Source organism: Parus major, chromosome 1 (genome assembly GCF_001522545.3).
Source record: "Parus major isolate Abel chromosome 1, Parus_major1.1, whole genome shotgun sequence".
NCBI lineage: Eukaryota > Metazoa > Chordata > Aves > Passeriformes > Paridae > Parus > Parus major.
In genome coordinates this window covers 27753953-27772057 of record NC_031768.1, presented here as the reverse complement: position 1 = coordinate 27772057, position 18105 = coordinate 27753953, and the positions used below count along the sequence as shown (strand labels likewise).

Genomic DNA, 18105 nt, shown 5'->3' with positions numbered 1-18105 from the left:
TATAAGGATCTTCTGTCAATGCCACTCCTCTTCATATCTAAAAGGTTATTGGGGTAGGAACGGGTTCCCTGGTATTACAAGTCCTGAATCAATGCCCTGACCTCTACTCCATCCATCTTTCTCTCCTGCCTCTGGCTCAATTTATATTTAACCACTAAGCCTTTGTATAAAACAAGCACTACATTCTTTACTTGCTTCCCTGCATTTTGAATGCCGTCTGTACTTTGCACTTCATTTCATGAGGGATTAAAATGCTTGAAATAGATTTGATATGTTTTCCTTCAGCCTGAAGTGATAATTGATATAATTTTCTTCTACAAGAGAAATTTTTTTAAGTTTTAATTTTGGCTCAGGTTTCATAGTTCCTGCCTTGAACATTTTTCAGTTTTACGGATGAGCTAAAGAATATTTTTTCTTTTATTTTTTTTTAAATCCCAATTTCTCTTTGTTCTGTTCATTATACTATCTGCTGTCAACTGCCTTGAGGTTTTGGTAAGGTTTCAGACACTGAATGTCCTTGCCAGTGGAGACTAAGCTTAATAATTTAACAGCATTTTCAATGTTCAAAGCCAGGAGAGTTTGAGTTGTTAAGCCTGTAAGTTGAAGTTGCTCAAAGTCCTATTACACAGTATAAAATGCTCATAATTTTCAATCTATTAAACCAGTCTCATTGCATTTTGCTCTTATTTCCCAATGTTAAAAAAAAAAAAAAGTGCTAATTAAGCAAAATGAGTGTAATTCCAGTTTTATTTAAGGGAATTTTGCCTAAATTCTTAGGCAAAAAAAATTATTGAACTACCCCAGATAAAAACTTTGGAGGTGAGGTAAAGAAAGATAACTTTTAACTCTCAAGGAATGGATAAAGATATAATCAGGAGCTTATTATGACCTAGATATTTTTAGCATTCATGTGTAGATAGCAGATAGGTTTCCTGTATGTCATCCCTCTAGCAAAAGAGAGTTGAAAACAGGTGGATTTTATAATGCTATCCTTACTCCACTCCTGGAAAGCTAAGGATCACAGTGAACGAAACATATTTTTCCCGCAGAGAAATCACAGTAAGAAACTTCCTCTAGCAGCATACTTTGACTCTGCTCAGTTGGCTAAGGATACATCTCCCCCTCGAGGGGTGAGGTTAGGAAACAATGGGGATCCAAAGAGAGGTAGCAGCTTCAGGCTCTTCTACAAAGAAGCCCTGATGAACATCCTGTGCTTTGCCTATTTTTATCTCCATTGTGCTCAAAAATTTCATAAAAGCCCCTATTAAGTTTCAGCATAAGAGCAGCTATAGGCAGGAACTGAAGGTTTGATGACATTAGGCTAAAGTTATGACTAGACTGGTGAGGTGAGGTAACCTGGATAAAAAGTGAGCCTTATATACAAAAATAAGAAACACGCATAGATATGAGGCCAAAACCCCCTCACTGAGGACTATTTGCATAAGTGGAGTTTTTTCAAAAGAAAGAAGTGATGTGATTATGCTTTTGATCTCACTGAGAAGTAAAGGCTTTGAATAGCATCCCCTAAATGCGGTAAGAAATTAGGTAAAAAAACACCCCCAAACCAACAGAAGAATATATGAAAAAGACATGTTTCTAACTAGAAGGGTGTCGCTGCCAAAGGTGGTATTTTCTGCTGCCCACGTGGCTGAGACCACACCCAGGGCATGACCACTGGCTACTAAGGAACTGATACCCTGGAATTAACACCAGTGAAAAAACACAGGGTTTTTTGCCATCTGAGAAGCCCTGTTTTTTGCCTGAGAGACCCCTGGCACCTCCAGCTGCTGCTCCAAAGGAGCATAGCCCTGTGATACATCTCCCAGCCCCACATTTCCTATCCATAGAAATGATTCCAACAGTATTAGACACTTGCATTTAGCAGTAGAATTCTAAAGGCGCCTAGACTGTCACTGGCTGCAATGGTTCCTGTGTGTAACCAGTCACCTACAGGGACACCCCACAACACAGTGATCCTCGAGAATAGTCCAAACCTGCTACAATCCTTAATTAATTCTGATGAAGCTAACAAAGAGGAGCAAGATGTTAAGGGAGCTAATGCTGATTATAAATTATAGGGAATCCTATTTGACAACTAAATCCTATTAAAGTAAGGAGGTGGATTACAAACAGCATGTTGATAATGAAATGGGTGTGTGGAAAATGTTCTGTAGGCTAAAAACAAGAGAACACAGAACAAATTCTTAACACAGGATGAGTGTCACAGCTTATTAATAGTTTCTTTCAGTTATTGTGATAGCTGGTGCTGCACATGATCATATGGGAGAAATAACATGGCATACAAAGCAACCAGTCCTTGTATATGTTTTTATTTGTTTTGTGATGGCAGGAGCCTGGCCATTAGTCACCAAATGTAAGACTCATCAAATGTCCATGCCGCAGACAACTGTATGTGATCTGGTCACCTTGCCATGAACTGACATGCCAAGGACACGTGTTCCCTCATTTTTTTTAGCTCTTCCTCTCAGGGTGGGAAGAAAGAGGCCTGTTCCCCTCTGGCAGCTATACTGAATGGTCTGCTAAGGTGGCTAGAGGGGCCCCACATAGAGCTACCTGTGTGCTTCACAACTTACTGCATCCCACACAAGTCTTACATCCCACAAAATTATGAGCTTAAGACCTGTGTATTTTGAGCTCCTAGCTCTCAAAAATTGGATATGCTAGGTGAACAGATCTGTAGAAGTGTTCACTGAACCAACTTTGATCCAATTAGCTCAGGCTGTGAGCATATAGCTGAAGTTTGGTGTGGCACTCCAAGGCATCCCCATGACCATCATATTTCACATTGCTGGAGGCATTTTCACTGAGAAGCAGTGCTGGCTGTCCTGTGCTGAAGATCTGAACCTGTGCCACCTTCCAGGGCTCTGTGGTATGGTGAGTGAGTGCACACTGGTGTTCTGAGTGATACCTCACTCTCACAAGCTTTACAGACACCATCTGTCACAAACTATGTCCTACCACTGTGTAAAAACTGAATGCCACCTCCAAATCATCAGAAAACAAGAAGCAAACCCAAACCACAGCATCCTGACCTTTTTACAACACCCCCACTTAAAAACGTGCAGCAGTAGACAAAAGGCAGGCTCAGCAACTGGTATTAAAGCAAAGGGACATTTGCAATGCAGTGGGAAAGGAAGACAGATGGGATGTCTCACTGTGAAAGGGCCCTGCTATGACAGCACACAGCCATTTCACTGAGACAGACATCAGATGCTGAGGAGGAGGAGTTGCAGTCAGTGAAAGGGAAGTTACTTGCTGTGCTAGAAGATATTTGTTACAGTATTTCCCGACTCTGTAGGCACAGAAAGTAATGTTATGGGAAAAATTCATCCTTTCAGATTATCTACTTTTCAAACCAACAGAGATTCAACAAAGATGGAAATAAATCCATAATATGTGTATTATGTATCTATGTTCCAAATCAATATTAGAGATGGGCTACCAGTGCGAAAAGCCAGAGATCCAGGCCAGAGATGCATGCAGTATTACAAGGACAGAGAGAAATCCATATGCTCGGTGTATTTCTCTACATTCTATGCCAATATTCAAGCTAGTTTACTCATGTGAAAAATTAGTGCTACATAGTTTGGAGGGGGAGAACACATCAATAGTTGTACTGTGGAAATGTGTGCTAAATAACGAAGATTGCCTTCATGCCATGCCAATTGAGTACATCTATATTCTGCAGAGAAATCCTAGTCCCCCAAAATATTTAAGTTAAGCAGTCTTTTTTTGAAATAACTGTATTTATGCTTCCCTGATAATTTTCTTCTATACTTCATCAGGTGCTGTGAAAAGTTACTCACTCCACCTTGGTGTTTTCTAGGGCATGCATCATGGTAGTCAGTGGCCTGGCTCAGCCTGAACAGTGCAGCACTGAAATGTCTCTCTCCACAGGGGGCAGATCTTCTCCCTCTCTCCCTCCCTCCCTTCCTGCCTTCCTGCCTGCCTGCCTGCCTGCCTTCCTTCCTGCCTTCCTGCCTTCCTTCCTGCCTTCCTGCCTGCCTTCCTTTCTGCCTTCTTTCCTGCCTTCCTGCCTTCCTTCCTGCCTGCCTGACTGCCTTCCTTCCTGCCTTCCTGCCTTCCTTCCTGCCTTCCTGCCTGCCTGCCTTCCTGCCCTTACGATCAGCAGTGGCTTCCTCTTTCCACACTCCATCACTTGCCCTGCCTTTGCTCCGTTTTACGCAGAACCATTGGGCGTTGCAGTTTTGCGGCACATGAAAAGAAGAGGCAGGTGAAGCCAAATCCACCATATCTAATTCTATGGTAATTGGTTGTTTACTACCAAAACATTCTTCTTTCGCCAGCAGTCGCAGAAGCATAGCTGGCACAGAGTAGGCACAGGGGAAAAGAAGGTCTCCTTACACAAGGCTTGCCTGGTCCCAGGTTTCCTTATCTCTGACCCTTGCACTCCTCACACACATGCCGATTTATTGCCACTCTCACAAAGGCTGCCTTCTGTGAGCGTCAGGCTTGCACAAGCTGCCCTGCCCTGCTGTTCTCTTTTATCCCTCCTCTGTCTTTGCAGACATTTTCTTCCTTTTAGCTTATCAACACCAGGAGGGGCTGTCTGATCTGAGCCCTTATTCTTTCTATGGCTGCAGTCTCACCCCCATCAACACCTGTCTCTTTCATAAATTAATCCAAAATCAGTCAATAACACCATCAAATAAGCCATGTCCCTTCTTTTGCACACACTTTTATCTTGCTCTGATTAATATCGCAACAATGAGTCACCAGCTGTTTAGCCTAATTTGGGAACTCTACAATAGACCAGCCTGTTCAGGAGCTCACCATTTATTTTCCACATCAACAAAGGAGTCATTTCTTTAAAAAAGAAAAATACCCCAATGCCCCACTCAACACATTCAGGTCCTGATGAATAACTGTGCCCAAATAAGGCTCTTCCTTACTAAAATAACAAATAATATGTGTTTGATGGCTGCTTATGAACGTACCTTGCAATCTTGTGCAATACCAGTAAATCACAGCAAATCTGTAAGGGAGACATATTCAAGCAGCCCTGGGAAACATTTCAGATATATTTTGTTGGGTGTCTGATCTGGGCCTACCCCTGAACTTGTACCTGATAAAACTCGCTAAAGGTTCAGGTAAGGCTCTTCCCAGTTTGCCCCCCAAAAAATTCTTATGCCTCTAAGAACTAATATGCAAATGAAGGTAATCAAAGCCCACTGTCAGTATGGCTCCTCTAAATCCTTTATACAATTAATTTCTTCTTGAGAGGACTGTCAGATCTGCTGTCTGGCAATGTTGCAGCTGTGAAGCCAGGAAAACTGACTTCAAAACTCCGGAAGAACAGACTGTTTCCATGAGTGTGCAGAGATGTGATAATTTTTGTCAAGAGCTCTATGTAACAGGCAGGTAGTAGTTCATGTTTTCTGCCATAGGCACTGCAAGTAATGATGAAGAGAAGTGGGATTTTGGAAGGTGCCAGGCTCATATATTGGAAATGTGGTGACAAAGAAAACATACACCACTTATATTCAGAAAACATCTTTTTTGTTTGAAGAATGTCTTCTGATTTCTGCCTTATCTGACAATATATCAGAATATAGATAATTTTCAGTTTTGTTTGGAAAGCATGTGATGGGTTCAGGCACTGGCCTGAGATCTGAACCCCTGAAGAGCAATTTCATGCCAGATTCTCATAGCTGGTACCTCTGTGGCTTTGGGTGTGCCTGATCCTACAGGGTACTCAGCATTGTGCAAGACCCAAGTCCCAGTCCACCAAAGATCTTTAACATATGATTAATTTTTAGTCCCTTTGACTTCACCAACTAAACTGCTTAAATGGCTTCACTCCTAGGCACTTAATCTTCCCACCTGAATTTCAATATTAGCAAAATGAGGATAATATAGATGGGTACAGTGACCATTAATTAGTTAATACATGTGAAGTGCTTTGGAGATACAAAGGCTATCTACATGTTAATTTATGCAGATATTGGAAGAAGTAGAGGGAAATAATTGCTGTCTCTCACCTGTGCAGAGTTTCAGAACAGCATTCATTCGCTCACCTGCTGTAGAATAGAAACTAAATGCTGAGGCAAGCCCACGCTTAGGAGACACTCAGAGCGCGCTTATCAGATTTAACACACTTTCCCATTTAAGGGAACGCAATCAGCTCTGTATTTGCATTTCCCTTGCAAATGAACCTCACTGACTCCTTAGGCTGGCTTTGCACTAGCTGCTTCTCCTGTCTCAGTGCCGTGGTAGCCAATTGCCTCAGCACTGTAACATGCTTTCATCTATCCTGTGTCTGTACCTAATAAGGAACCTGGCAAGGAGGCTCCAGCACCGGCAATTGGAAGATTCTCACCCTTTCTTGTTTTGAGACGCTGAACTTGGGCCATGTGAGATCTCGGTTTGGCCAAATGCTTACCTTGGATCTATAGATAAATAAATAAAGCACATAAAAGGGACTGATTTCTCTCATGTGATTCATTAAATTGTTCATGCAAGGTTTTTCCCTAACAATCTCTGTAAAGTGGCTTTGGTGAAGATGCCTTTGCTCCTGGCTCTGGAGGTCTGTGGATAGTATTGTTATCTCTCCAGAATTGGAAAGCCTCGGCAGACCCTAGTTCCCTTTCCCACCTGACAGAAGTAATAAACCACTGTTAACCATAGATCCAAGCCTAGTCACTTATCAGTTGGAGAAAAGCTGAATGTCAGAGACTCTGGAGTCTCCATCAAGTCCTGGTGCTGGGATTTCTGCCTGGTGTTTCAAGCCCTCCCATCAGGCTGTGCTGAAGATTTGGTTGTTTTTCTACTAAGAAATTATTTCCCCAGCTAAAAATGGAATGTGAACATAAATGCAAGGCTTTATACTCAGCTCTTTATCTGCTTGTGGACCTAAGGAAAACAGGAAGAGACCTAAACAGGGCTAAATAAACTACAAGAAAAAAAAGACTCCAGGCAAATCCTTCAGAGATAAAAATCTCAGGAGACTCTTTCTAATCCTTATGGAGTTAAGCCTGAAAGTACCTGCTGCCTGTCAGCTGGAAACAGCTTGAAATGTGAGGTTGCAGGGTCAGGTCTGCTCCATCCATCCTGTGGGATCCAATCACTCAGCAGGGGTTCTGGCACCTAGGGGAAGCCCAGAGCTAGGACAGACATCAGAGGGGTCTGGCTTGAGAAGTACAGGCTACAGTGAGAGTCCTTCATACATTTCTGGGCAATGTGACAGCTCTCCTGAGTGCAGAAGTAATTATAAAATTCACCTTAAGTAAAGCTGCTATTGGCTGGAAAATATTCCTGATATGTCAGAACAATATCACTTAAAACATCAACAGCAACTGTATGTACCCATACTCTCTGATTTATATCTTCTTTAATCAAGTTTCGTTGCTAAGAAGCTTATTGATAATAGAAAACAAACACTCTGGATAAAAATGAAGAGACTACTTTTTCTCATTTTTTTCTCCCTTGTTTACCAATTCATGTTATATTCTGAGTAAACTTTATTCTTTTCTAAGGTGAATGACAGCTATTCCCATACATCAATCTATTCTCATCTACATCAATCATGTAGAAAATTACATTGATAATGCAGAAAATACATGAAACTTCTGACTTATAACTTGTGGCTTCCTAGAAACTTGGACCTTGCCTGGAAGAGGGCTGTCACCTGTGAGGCAATTGGTATCCAGCTCATGGAGATAACAGCCACATGTCTGGGATTATTGCTAACACAAGAATTTTACCTGCAGAAAGCTCTGCTGACTAGTAGCAAAGTCAAGTTTTCAGTCCCTGTGCATAGGACTTTATTCAAATATTTAAATACAGCAGACAGAGCCTACAACTTTAAAAACATTATGTAAAAATCCATATAGAAACACCATAGGAAACTGCCAGTTAATGTTTGCTCTACAGCCAACCCTTTACACTATTACAGTGAGACAGGTTTTCTTAAAATTTATGATTGGCTTATCAGAAGCAAAGCACATCAGTATTGTTTATTTATTAATTTAACATAGAAGCTTTCAAAAACTCAGCTGTGTGTTTTGTTTTTGTTATGGTATCATCCATAGGCTCTGCTTGAGGTTGCTGGACACAGTACAAATAGAAACAAATCAAATCAGAGACAATCAAATGCAGACAGAGAAATCAAAAATCAGGAATCAGAGGCTGTCTGTACCTTACAGAATTTACACTCTCAGCAGGTGAGGCAGATAGAGGAGAGAGAAAGACAGAGAAACAGAGAAAGAATAGTGCTGGAGAGGGGGAAATCCATGTAATGATGAAGGAGTAGTGGCACAGAGAGATGAATTGACTTTGGTCAAGGTTATGTGAGAATCCTGAGCAGAGCCAGGAAATGAGGCCAGCGCTCCCGAGACCCTCAGCCACAAGGTAGTCCTTCCCACTCTGTACATCTTTCTCTTCCTTTCTTTTTAAGGCAGAAAATGTTTCAGCTGAACATCTGCAGTTCCTCAAATTCCTTCTACTGTTTGCCAGTCTAGGATTTTGAAGCCAAGCAACCCCCTCTTTATGTGGGCACACCCTCACGTAGTCTACCTGTGTTCTACAGGTTTATTTTCAGGCGCTGTCCTGATGATAATAATCATGACAGTGAGTTTTCAAAGCAGGGATGAGAGAATGACAATTTATTTGGCTAAGTTTCTCTGCCTAAACTAGTAAACAAATATTATCATTGCAGATGTGAGTAAGAATGGGATAGTCCCCTGTTACGCAGCATGCAGTTCCCCACCACAGAGACTGCTGCCTTTGGCAGCCTGCATGGTTTCTAAATTCCAATGTAAATGTCCATCACTGGGCCAGGTGACAGCAAAAAGCAGTCAGTGCACTGGGTGATGGGGGAAATGCACCATCCAGCACAGGAGGGATATTTCCAGCGCTGTTCATCCCTGCAGTCTCTGCGCTCTGTGAGCTGCAGCCCAGACACAGATGAGCAGCTGGTAGCAGAGCAGAGGCATCCAGTTCTGGTTGACAAGCCAAGCAGTGCCCGTGCTGTGGTGCAAATGAAAGAGGCAAGCAGCCACAGCTGGGAAGCTTGGAAGTGGGACCAGCTGAGTGAGGCTGACAGGTCTAGGGCTGTCTGGGAGCAAACCTGCACTACCACCCAATGCACGGCAGTGATGTGGGAGCAAGACGTCACCCAACCCAAACCATCTTGTAGATGGCTTCTCAGCTTAGCTAAGCAGTTCAGAGGGAGCAATAGTGTAATGTAATTACAGTGATTCTGGGATCAAAGCTGCGTTGCACCACTGAGACATATCAGCTCATAGGCGGGAGAGCTCCAGCATGGCATGGCATGCTTTGGATAGAGCAGTCCCTGTCTTGCAGAAATGCATATGTATGTATGCAGAGTAGATGATGCTGTGGAGCAAACCTTGTGAGCACCATGCACACAGCCAACACAGCTCTGGATCCCAAACCGTGCAGGTGGTGCAGTCATGTTGCAACATTCACTTTTGGGATAATTAAAGGCACCAGGCATTTCAGCAACTTGCAAGTGACTGCAGACAAAGCCTTTGGGATTCATGTTACTCATCTGTTCTAAATGCAAAGGGATGTGGAGGATCAGCTCAACTAGAAAAGCAAGGCATTCTTAGGGGACATGGGGAGAAGATACTCTAAATAGGGCTAGATAATATACAAGACTAGAAAAAGTATGTTTACATTAAATAACAACTTACAATGATGTTAAGGAAGAAAAGAAGCTTACTTCTAAATGCCATATTATCAAACCTCTCTGAGCAGTGTCGTGTACAGGTTTGTCATTGATATTTGCAGTACAGATGATGAAGGATGTCAAAGCAAGGACATCTATTGATCCAATATTGAAAACCAGTGGGAATGAGGATAAGTAAAGAGACCACAGTTCTTGGCTCCAAATACTTTTGGATGTCACCCTTTGCCAGCTAGTCATTGGTGTGCATGTCTGTATCCACCTCTGCCAACCTATTTAAGCGCTTGTAAATGGAAAAGGTACTTCACAGGGAATGCATTCTGTATTGTCAGTGAAAGATCTGGGACAAGTGTGGCTGAAAAACTCAGCCTAAGAATGTAATTTCTTAGGAATGTAGATGTTTGTTTGCCTCATCATAGCGTAGGTGTGTCATTATGAAGACCTTTTGGGTTAGTAAATGTGGCTACTTGGTCCGACTTTATACATAGCACTCTTGATAGAAACCTGAAATCACTGAAGCCTCAAGCCACCAGAAGTCCTTGCACAAAATGACAGTCAACAGGGGCAGGAAGGGCACATGACCATGAGTTGAACGAGGTTGTTTGCACTTCCTCAGTGACTCACCTGAGCATCCACAGCTTTGCACACAAGCAGTCATTCTAATGAAATCTCACACTTCAGAAGTTCACAGGCAGCCCCAGTATCCTGCAGTTAATTAATGCATTACTTTCAGCATTACTATCATTTTGACTTCTCCTGAAATATGAGAAGATGACTTGCTCAATGATGGCTGTAGGATGGGTAACAAGGCTGGTGAGCCACACACAGGAAGTTTCTGTATGCACTCAGAGTCAACCAGCGATCACAGCTCTGCAGCCTGTTCTGCGGGGCTGGTGCACTGACAAACTTTCAGAATGACTCTTTCACAAGTGAACTGTATGCAACTTTGCAAACACCTGCTTTGCACAGAAGGGATTATTTTGATACCAAATTTGAAGCTTCAAAAGTCAGGATTTGTCTACATAAACAGGTGTGGATGAATGCATGTGCTTTGCATATTCTCAAAGACAGGTGCAAGAGGCACATCTGCCTGCACACAGCTGGGCTACTTATTCTTAGATGTGTTCAAAACATCTCCTTTCTCTTTTCCCCTCCAAAGAAGGTTGACCAAATCACTCAGTCAAGGCTAGGTAAGTGGTTCATTCAGTTTATCTACTATTTCACCCTTGTTTACCTCAAAAACAGCAATGGCTTTACGTTTTTTCCTTAAAGTCTCCCCAAAACCAAAACAAATTTTCAGATGAATTTTCAAGTCTTTACGGGAACATAACTGCAGGTGTTTTTTATACATACAAAAATGGGAAGTTGTCTGGCAATTCTTTTGACAGTCTTCAATTTTTACTGTAAGACACAGTAAATAATGAGACAGCTGGTGAACTGTGGGGAATGTGTGGCTGAAAAAACTTTGGTGCAGGAAAGCTGATTAAGCGATATTCACAGTGCTTCTAATCTTGACAACGGCTGAAGCACGGCAGCAAGCTCAGCGTGGAGAGTGAGCCTCCCATCAGTGGTGACAGAGCAGCCCTTTCTGGACAGGTTATTGCCCTGGACTGCAGGATCAACACAGATGGGGGATCTGAGAGTGACTATCTGGTTTCCTTGGTCAGATAAACTTGCAGGAAAATTATGCTCATTTTCAATTAGATAGGTATGAAGAGTGCAATACCATATGATGACTAGACTTATCCTATCTTTCAGGAAAAGAGACCTCCCGTTAAAGGGTGAGACAGGTTCTATTAACAAACCCCAGTGAGAGAGAGGATAGAGGGAAAGAGGGATAAACAGAGAAGAGTGCCGCACTTCAGACCTGTGCTATAGATTCTGCTTTCAAACAGCTTACAGTTTTGGAGTGAGCTATACTTTGAGGTTTTTAGTTAAGACTATCCAATAACATGGAGGACTAAAAAACACATCCTGATTTATACAGAAGATGCAAGGAGAAGCTATGAAAATCCCATGGGCAATACTGGGCTGCTTTTACTCCTGGGTTGTTTTTACTCTGTCATTTCTGTGGAACAAGGGCAGGGTACTGCAGTTCAATTCTGCTGCTGCTGAACTAACTCAGTTCACATAACACAACACTGGGATCCGTAACGTGGTGCACAAGAGAGGGTTCTCACAGTCTGAATTGTATGAGGGTGGCAGTTTTCAATCCTTAGATTGAAAACATCAGTTTTGAAATGAGAACATAGCTCGAATGAGAGAAGCAGGACCAAGTGGAATCCAGACAAAAGAAATTCTCGCCTTTCTCACCATTGTTTCTGAACACCCGAAGGTAGACTGATGCAACCTCTTCTCTCAGTGAGCTATTATTGCAAGGGGCCAGATGGGCTCTCTTTGAACCAAAGTACTACACAGTTTAAGTAAAAACTGAAAAGTTTACACTGTCGCTTCAAATGCTGGCAAGTTAGGTACATTCCCAAAAGGTATAGAAAGTATAGAATCAGTCAAGTTTCATTATGAATGGGTTTACTAATTTAGCAACTATGGTTGAAGACTTTCCAGACTAATGTAATATCTTCTCCCTGTCAAATTCTCAAATGTATAAAAACAGTGATTTAGAAATAAAAAATCTATTCAGCTAAGACTACAAGCTACTGTGCTTCCAACTAGCAAAGGTAGGGAAAACATGAAAACCTTGTAAGAAAGGATTGCCTAACAGAACCAGTGAAATCCTTGTGTAGATGTGAAATAATGCTGAGTGCCTGGAGGCAAAAAATGACTGGAGGATAAATACAGGGCTATTGCAAGGCACAGACTGCCCATCTGCACCTTCATGCCACTTTTTGAATCACAACAGCGCCTTGGGGGTTAAACCAACAAATATATCTATGTGCTTGTGAGCTCAGCTGGCATTTTAGAGCAGCTCTGCAAGCTTGCTCCCAACCCACACTCATAGATATTGGATACTAAAGCCTGTCACATTAAATGTGTCTCTAGATGTTCTGTCCACAACGTGACCCGCAGCATTTTCTTCAGAGTGGCTGATACATTTCAACTCAATGCTGCAGCCCTCGGTGCCATGCTTGATTGAACAACTTGTCTCCACTATTAAAATGCAGAGAGAACTTAGACAAGCATTTAGAAGCTTTGTCATTAAATAGTTTTCTTGTCAATTGATCTATCTCGTAGGGGAAAGACAACTACTAGATCCATCAATTGCCAGCAAAAAAAACTAGGAGCAGGTCTTAGTCAATTAAATGGGCAAGTATTGCTTGACAGCTCCCTTCGGGAGATGGTTCATTTGGGGCCTGACTATTCAGCAGGATTAGCAACTTCAAGCACTGGAAAGCTGACCTTAACTGAAGGTGATCTTGCATCTGCAATGTGTCTGTGGAGCAGCACTGTGTGAAGGAGCAGCACAAACCTCTCTCTGCTCCCCTGCTGAGGACTGTAAAATCTCTTTCTTATTCCTTTTTTTCTACCCCAAGAGTTTCATGCAGCTTTTAAATGATCTAATTTTTTCTGAAGCCTCAGTCTTTTCCCTTTCTGTTGATTTTTACTATCACACATTTTGTGACTTGTGGTGCTCATCTCAAGCCCTGGTAGCTCTTGCTCCTCCCTGGGTGCCATACCTTGAACAAGCAGCAGCACATGTGGTTGTGGGGTGCACTGAGATGGAATTGGGAGACAATTCACTGAGTGGAAATCACTCTTCTCATGGATGAATAGTCAAAAATGACCACACACAGAGTGCAAGGGGAACACGTTTACCTACAGCTGTGTCACACAGGGGCATCTCACTGAGCCATTTTCCCTGCCATTCCCCTTCCTGATACAGGTTTTAAGCTTTCACTGTACACTGCCACTTTTTTCCCCAGAGTTCCAGGTCTTCCAGATGTCCCAGGACACCTCTAGGTCAGAAAAGCCTGGCATGGTTGTCACAGACACATCCCTGTCACTGTGCTACTCCTTGGGAAGCTTTTTCCATCTCCTTCAGCATTAGAAATTTCTTGTCCTGACATTTCTAATGCTTGCTGCTAGCAATGCTGCTCACAACCCCTGCTCAGCAAAGCCTCCTGGCTTGAAACCGGAGCAAATATTTTTCACCCATTTTCAAGTAAAACTCCCTAAAAGTTTTCCTGTCTCTTCACTGAGTACCAAAAGCTTGGTTTCTTCATGGGATTAGCTAGTGCAGGTGTGTGCAGAATGTGCTCAGAAAAAGCTGAGCAGGACTTCTTGATGAACAAATACTTGTAATATTTTCAACCCTGTCATCATTTTGTAGAGCTTGCCAAATCTGTTTTGCTTCTACTGCATGAAAGTAGAGTAACTCTCTCTTCCTGCCTGAGCTATGCTTCAAATGTTCTCAGTGCACAACTACATTAATTATTACACTTATATGTAAGGCAGCAGACAGTCAGATACTGTACTTCAGGCAAAAATCCCTGTTGAGATTCAGTGACTGCATGAGAACTTAGCAAAATTTAAAATGTTCCAAATTTTTCTAAGCTACAAATTGATGCAAAAACTCAGATGAAGATCATGCCTATTTAGAGATGTTAAAGATTGATAAATAGTATTTGCCACCCTTGCAATCATTTTGAGTTGCAATTTAAGTAGAACTGAATCACCCAAGCATTTATTTCCTTTACAGATGGGTGGATTCAGGCTGTAAGGTTTACATGTCCAGATTTATTTTCCTCATGTTCTGCACCAATTCATTCTCTAGACTAATAAAAGTTGCAGAAAATAGTATTCACAGTGGATGTGCTCCAAAAAATTTGAAGCTCAGATGTCCATGAATACAACCAAATAATTTGGAAAAGTGATTTTCTATGTCCTAAATTAAAACTAGATTGATGATGAAAGTTCAGTTGTCTTTCACTTAACGATGTCATCACAGATACCAAGGGACATGCACAGCCACTCATTACAAACATTGAGTTTATAAGGAGTCTGCATGGAGCTGAGAAATGCAATTTCCATTCTGTGGAAGGAACCACTGCTCATTTTCTCATTGCATTTATAGAAAGTGATGCCAATAAATAAAGCAAAATGCAGAATGCCTCGCTGCAATCAGCCCTTTAACTTGTAACAATTGCAATAAATCATCTTTCAGCCAGGGCAGCAACTTTTGATGTGATTTTACCCCCTGTCCAGCACAGTGTGGCCATGATCCAGCAGTGGGGTGGGACTCCTTCAGCAGTACCTGGAAGGGAGCAGCAGCTGCCAGGTGGATGCAGCACAAGGGAGAATTTATCTCCTGCCCACTCCGCACCTGGGGTGCTGCTGGAGGGATTCTTCCCACCCCTAGGGCCACAGCAGACTGTCGAGCATGAGAAGTTTTGCTGTACCTCTGCTGAGGACTGCTTTTCAGAAAACCTCTGGAGGGTTTTGGGGGGTTATTTTTTTGTTTGTTTGTTTGTGGGTTTTTTTTGGGGGGAAGGGTGTTTGGTTTTGTTTTGTTCTGGTGTTTTGTTTTGGTTTCTTTTTTGTTTTGTTTCTTTGTTTTGTTTGGTTTGGGGTTATTTTTTGTTTTGTTTTGTTTTGTTTTTCTTTTGCTTGGATTTTGTCATTTGGGGTTTTTTTAATAGAAAAAGAAAGCTCAGTAGCACTGTAGCAGTCCACAGTCAGGAATTCTGTGGAATGATATTACATTCACTGCTCTGGGATGTCCAGGAGCCCAATCACTGAATCCCATTGGATGGAGAAGATAGCCAGGCTGGGCTTAAGGTCTGAACTAAAGCCACTGGTGCCCCATTTTCTGCTGTCCTGCAGTTGGGATGTGGATGAAGGGTGGCTTGCCACCTTTCAACCCACGGGGAGAAGTCCCCGGAGTGAACCTGGGAGAGGCAGCACCTCAGTGAGACACTGTCTGTCACTTCAGCCCTCAAGACCCATCTCCCAGGAGCTACACATCCTGGTTGTTGGCAGCAGAGGACCCCCAGGGAGGCTCAGTCACAGAAGCAGAAATGTTCCTGATTCTCATTCAATGTAAAATAATTGCCTGAATCCATGTGAGGAAATCCTCTCCCTGGAGCAGCTTTGGGGATATGACAGAAGGCATGCTCCACTTCTGGCAGAGATAAAGCAATTTATCCTTCTTTTTTTTCTGTAGAAAGCCCTGAATTTCTTTCAAGACATGACAGTGGTGTATATTAGTACATGATGAGGAAAGAAATTGCAAGAAATTGTCTGGGGTGGTTTGGTGGATTATTTTTTTGGGCCACCGCGGGGCATTTTCTATCTACAGAGTTGTGTCAGCGATTTCTGTGAGTTTATCCCCACTCTGTCATTGCTGATGTTGGTGGTGCTGTAAATCTGCCTGTAAGGCACTGCTTGCAAAAGCAGCATGTAAAGCAGAAATTTGTCCTTTGTATTTTGAGCAAACTAGAGGCAGAAATTACATAAGCTGTCCCCAGTTCTGTTAGACAGTCAGGAGTCTGTTTCACTGGTCTCCTCTCCTTGCAAAAAGTTTTGGGGTTGAGTTAGCATTTATATACCCCATATATATACATGTATATATGTGCACTGATACAAGCATGTATGAAAATACAGATATATGCCTATATGCATGTGTATGCTTCTGTGTGTACATGTGTATATGCATATGAGACAGCGATTTCAGATGAGGGGCTGTGTATCTGTAATTATATAGATTGTTTTGGTGAAACTTATTGAACATTTATTTTTTACAGAGAAAATGATTGAATGTGTATTTTACATCTTTTCTCCCCTTTAATACCTATCTTGTTTTATTTTTGTATTTTGTTCCTTCTTTTCCTCTCTTTTTTTTCCCCCCCTTTTTGTCTAAACATATTGGATGATAAATAGAGTCTAAAACTGGCTTTGCAGTGATAGTTTTGTGAGGTCTACTTGGGGAGAAAAGTCTTCTGAATAATTGTATGTAATGAAGATGCACTTGAATATATACTCTATGTCTCTCAGACATCCATGAAATGCTCACCCAGCAATCATCCAGCAATGCTCATCCCATGTCTGCAGCTTATGTAAAGATACCACTCTGCTTACATGATGTGTTATGGCAGTGTGGTATGTAAGCACACATAGAAACATACACTTGAAATGAATGATGAAAATAATATAAATATTTGTTAGCATATTTAAAATTAATGTCTACATCTCAAAAGTAGCATGTTTCTGTATGGATACATGTGCTTTGTTACTGTATGTATCAGCCAGCCTTCCTATAAGTGCATGTGTGTAGGAGAAAAGGATATAACATCCTGCGTGAATGTAGACTGAAACTGAAAACATGGAGGAAATTATAGAATCTATTTTTAAAGTCTACGTTACTGCAAATGTTGCTTCATCAAGCTCTTATCATTGCTGATTAATTATGTAGAATGAATGAAGATGAGTTCTAGCCTTATCTTCCACTGCATTGGAGAAGAAATTTAAGCAGGGTGTTTTGGGACACTCTCAAAGAGGTGTTTCAGCAGACAGTGGAGTACCATAACCCTATTATTTTGTCCCCTGGACATTCCAGTTACTGGTGTCTCTTCTAGTGCATGAGATTACTGATCTCCATGGTAGTAATGAAAGACAAAAAGGTCAATTTTTAAATGTGAACAGTAGAGACCGCTTGTTACTGCAATGGCTGATGCAGGTTATCTGTGCCCTTCTCTTTTGCACATACCTCCATTATATCAACAATATTGATTTACTGTGGGAAGATCTTGGTTTCCTATCTTTTTGTCTCTATAACACTTTTGTCCAGCACTTCCAGAATGAAACGCTTTATAGTTTTGATAAATGTTTTCCTAATGTTCTTCTTCCCCAGCATGGGACACACTTGTATGAAGCCACCTGAGGCACAGCTCTTGGCTGTGCTGGTGCTTTCCTGATAGCTTCTGGAGGAGGTGACCAATCTGGAGGGCACCTTCCCAACATCAGCACCAAGGCCTCTCCTTGCAGCCCCCAGTGGTGCCAAACGGTGCCGGCAGAGGAGAGAGCCCCTATGGCTGTTCTTGTAAGCGGGCTGTGAGGATCCAGGCTGTGCTGCAGGAGACAGAGGTGGGATAGAGAGCACTGATGTAGTTTGGTGCAATCAGATGAGGGAAAAGGGGAGCAGCATATGGGGAGTTAGGTTATTATATTTTGTTATTTATAGAAAATGAAGAATGGATACAAGGGATGAGAGCCCAGCAAGACAATTTGAGAAATCCCAGGAGTGACAGCCCCACATCTTGGGAATACAGGGACCACACCCTCATGTTTGGGATATGACAGTTACAGCTACTGCAAGTATCAAGGCATTTCTAAGCTGCAGACACAGCTGCAGCAGGTTTCAGATAAGAAACAGATAGAGTGCCTCAATATTTCCTTCCTTCCTTCCTTCCTTCCTTCCTTCCTTCCTTCCTTCCTTCCTTCCTTCCTTCCTTCCTTCC

At 42.1% G+C, this 18105-nt stretch overlaps 1 long non-coding RNA gene across 1 annotated transcript in view; it reads left to right on the top strand.

Moving 5' to 3' along the window:
* The first annotated feature begins 10814 nt into the window (after positions 1 to 10814).
* LOC117244147 overlaps positions 10815 to 18105 on the top strand; it is a 26839-nt gene continuing 19548 nt past the window's right edge. The window contains exon 1 of the long non-coding RNA XR_004496677.1: positions 10815 to 10881. This is a non-coding gene — a long non-coding RNA (uncharacterized LOC117244147). The remainder of the gene's footprint in view (positions 10882 to 18105) is intronic.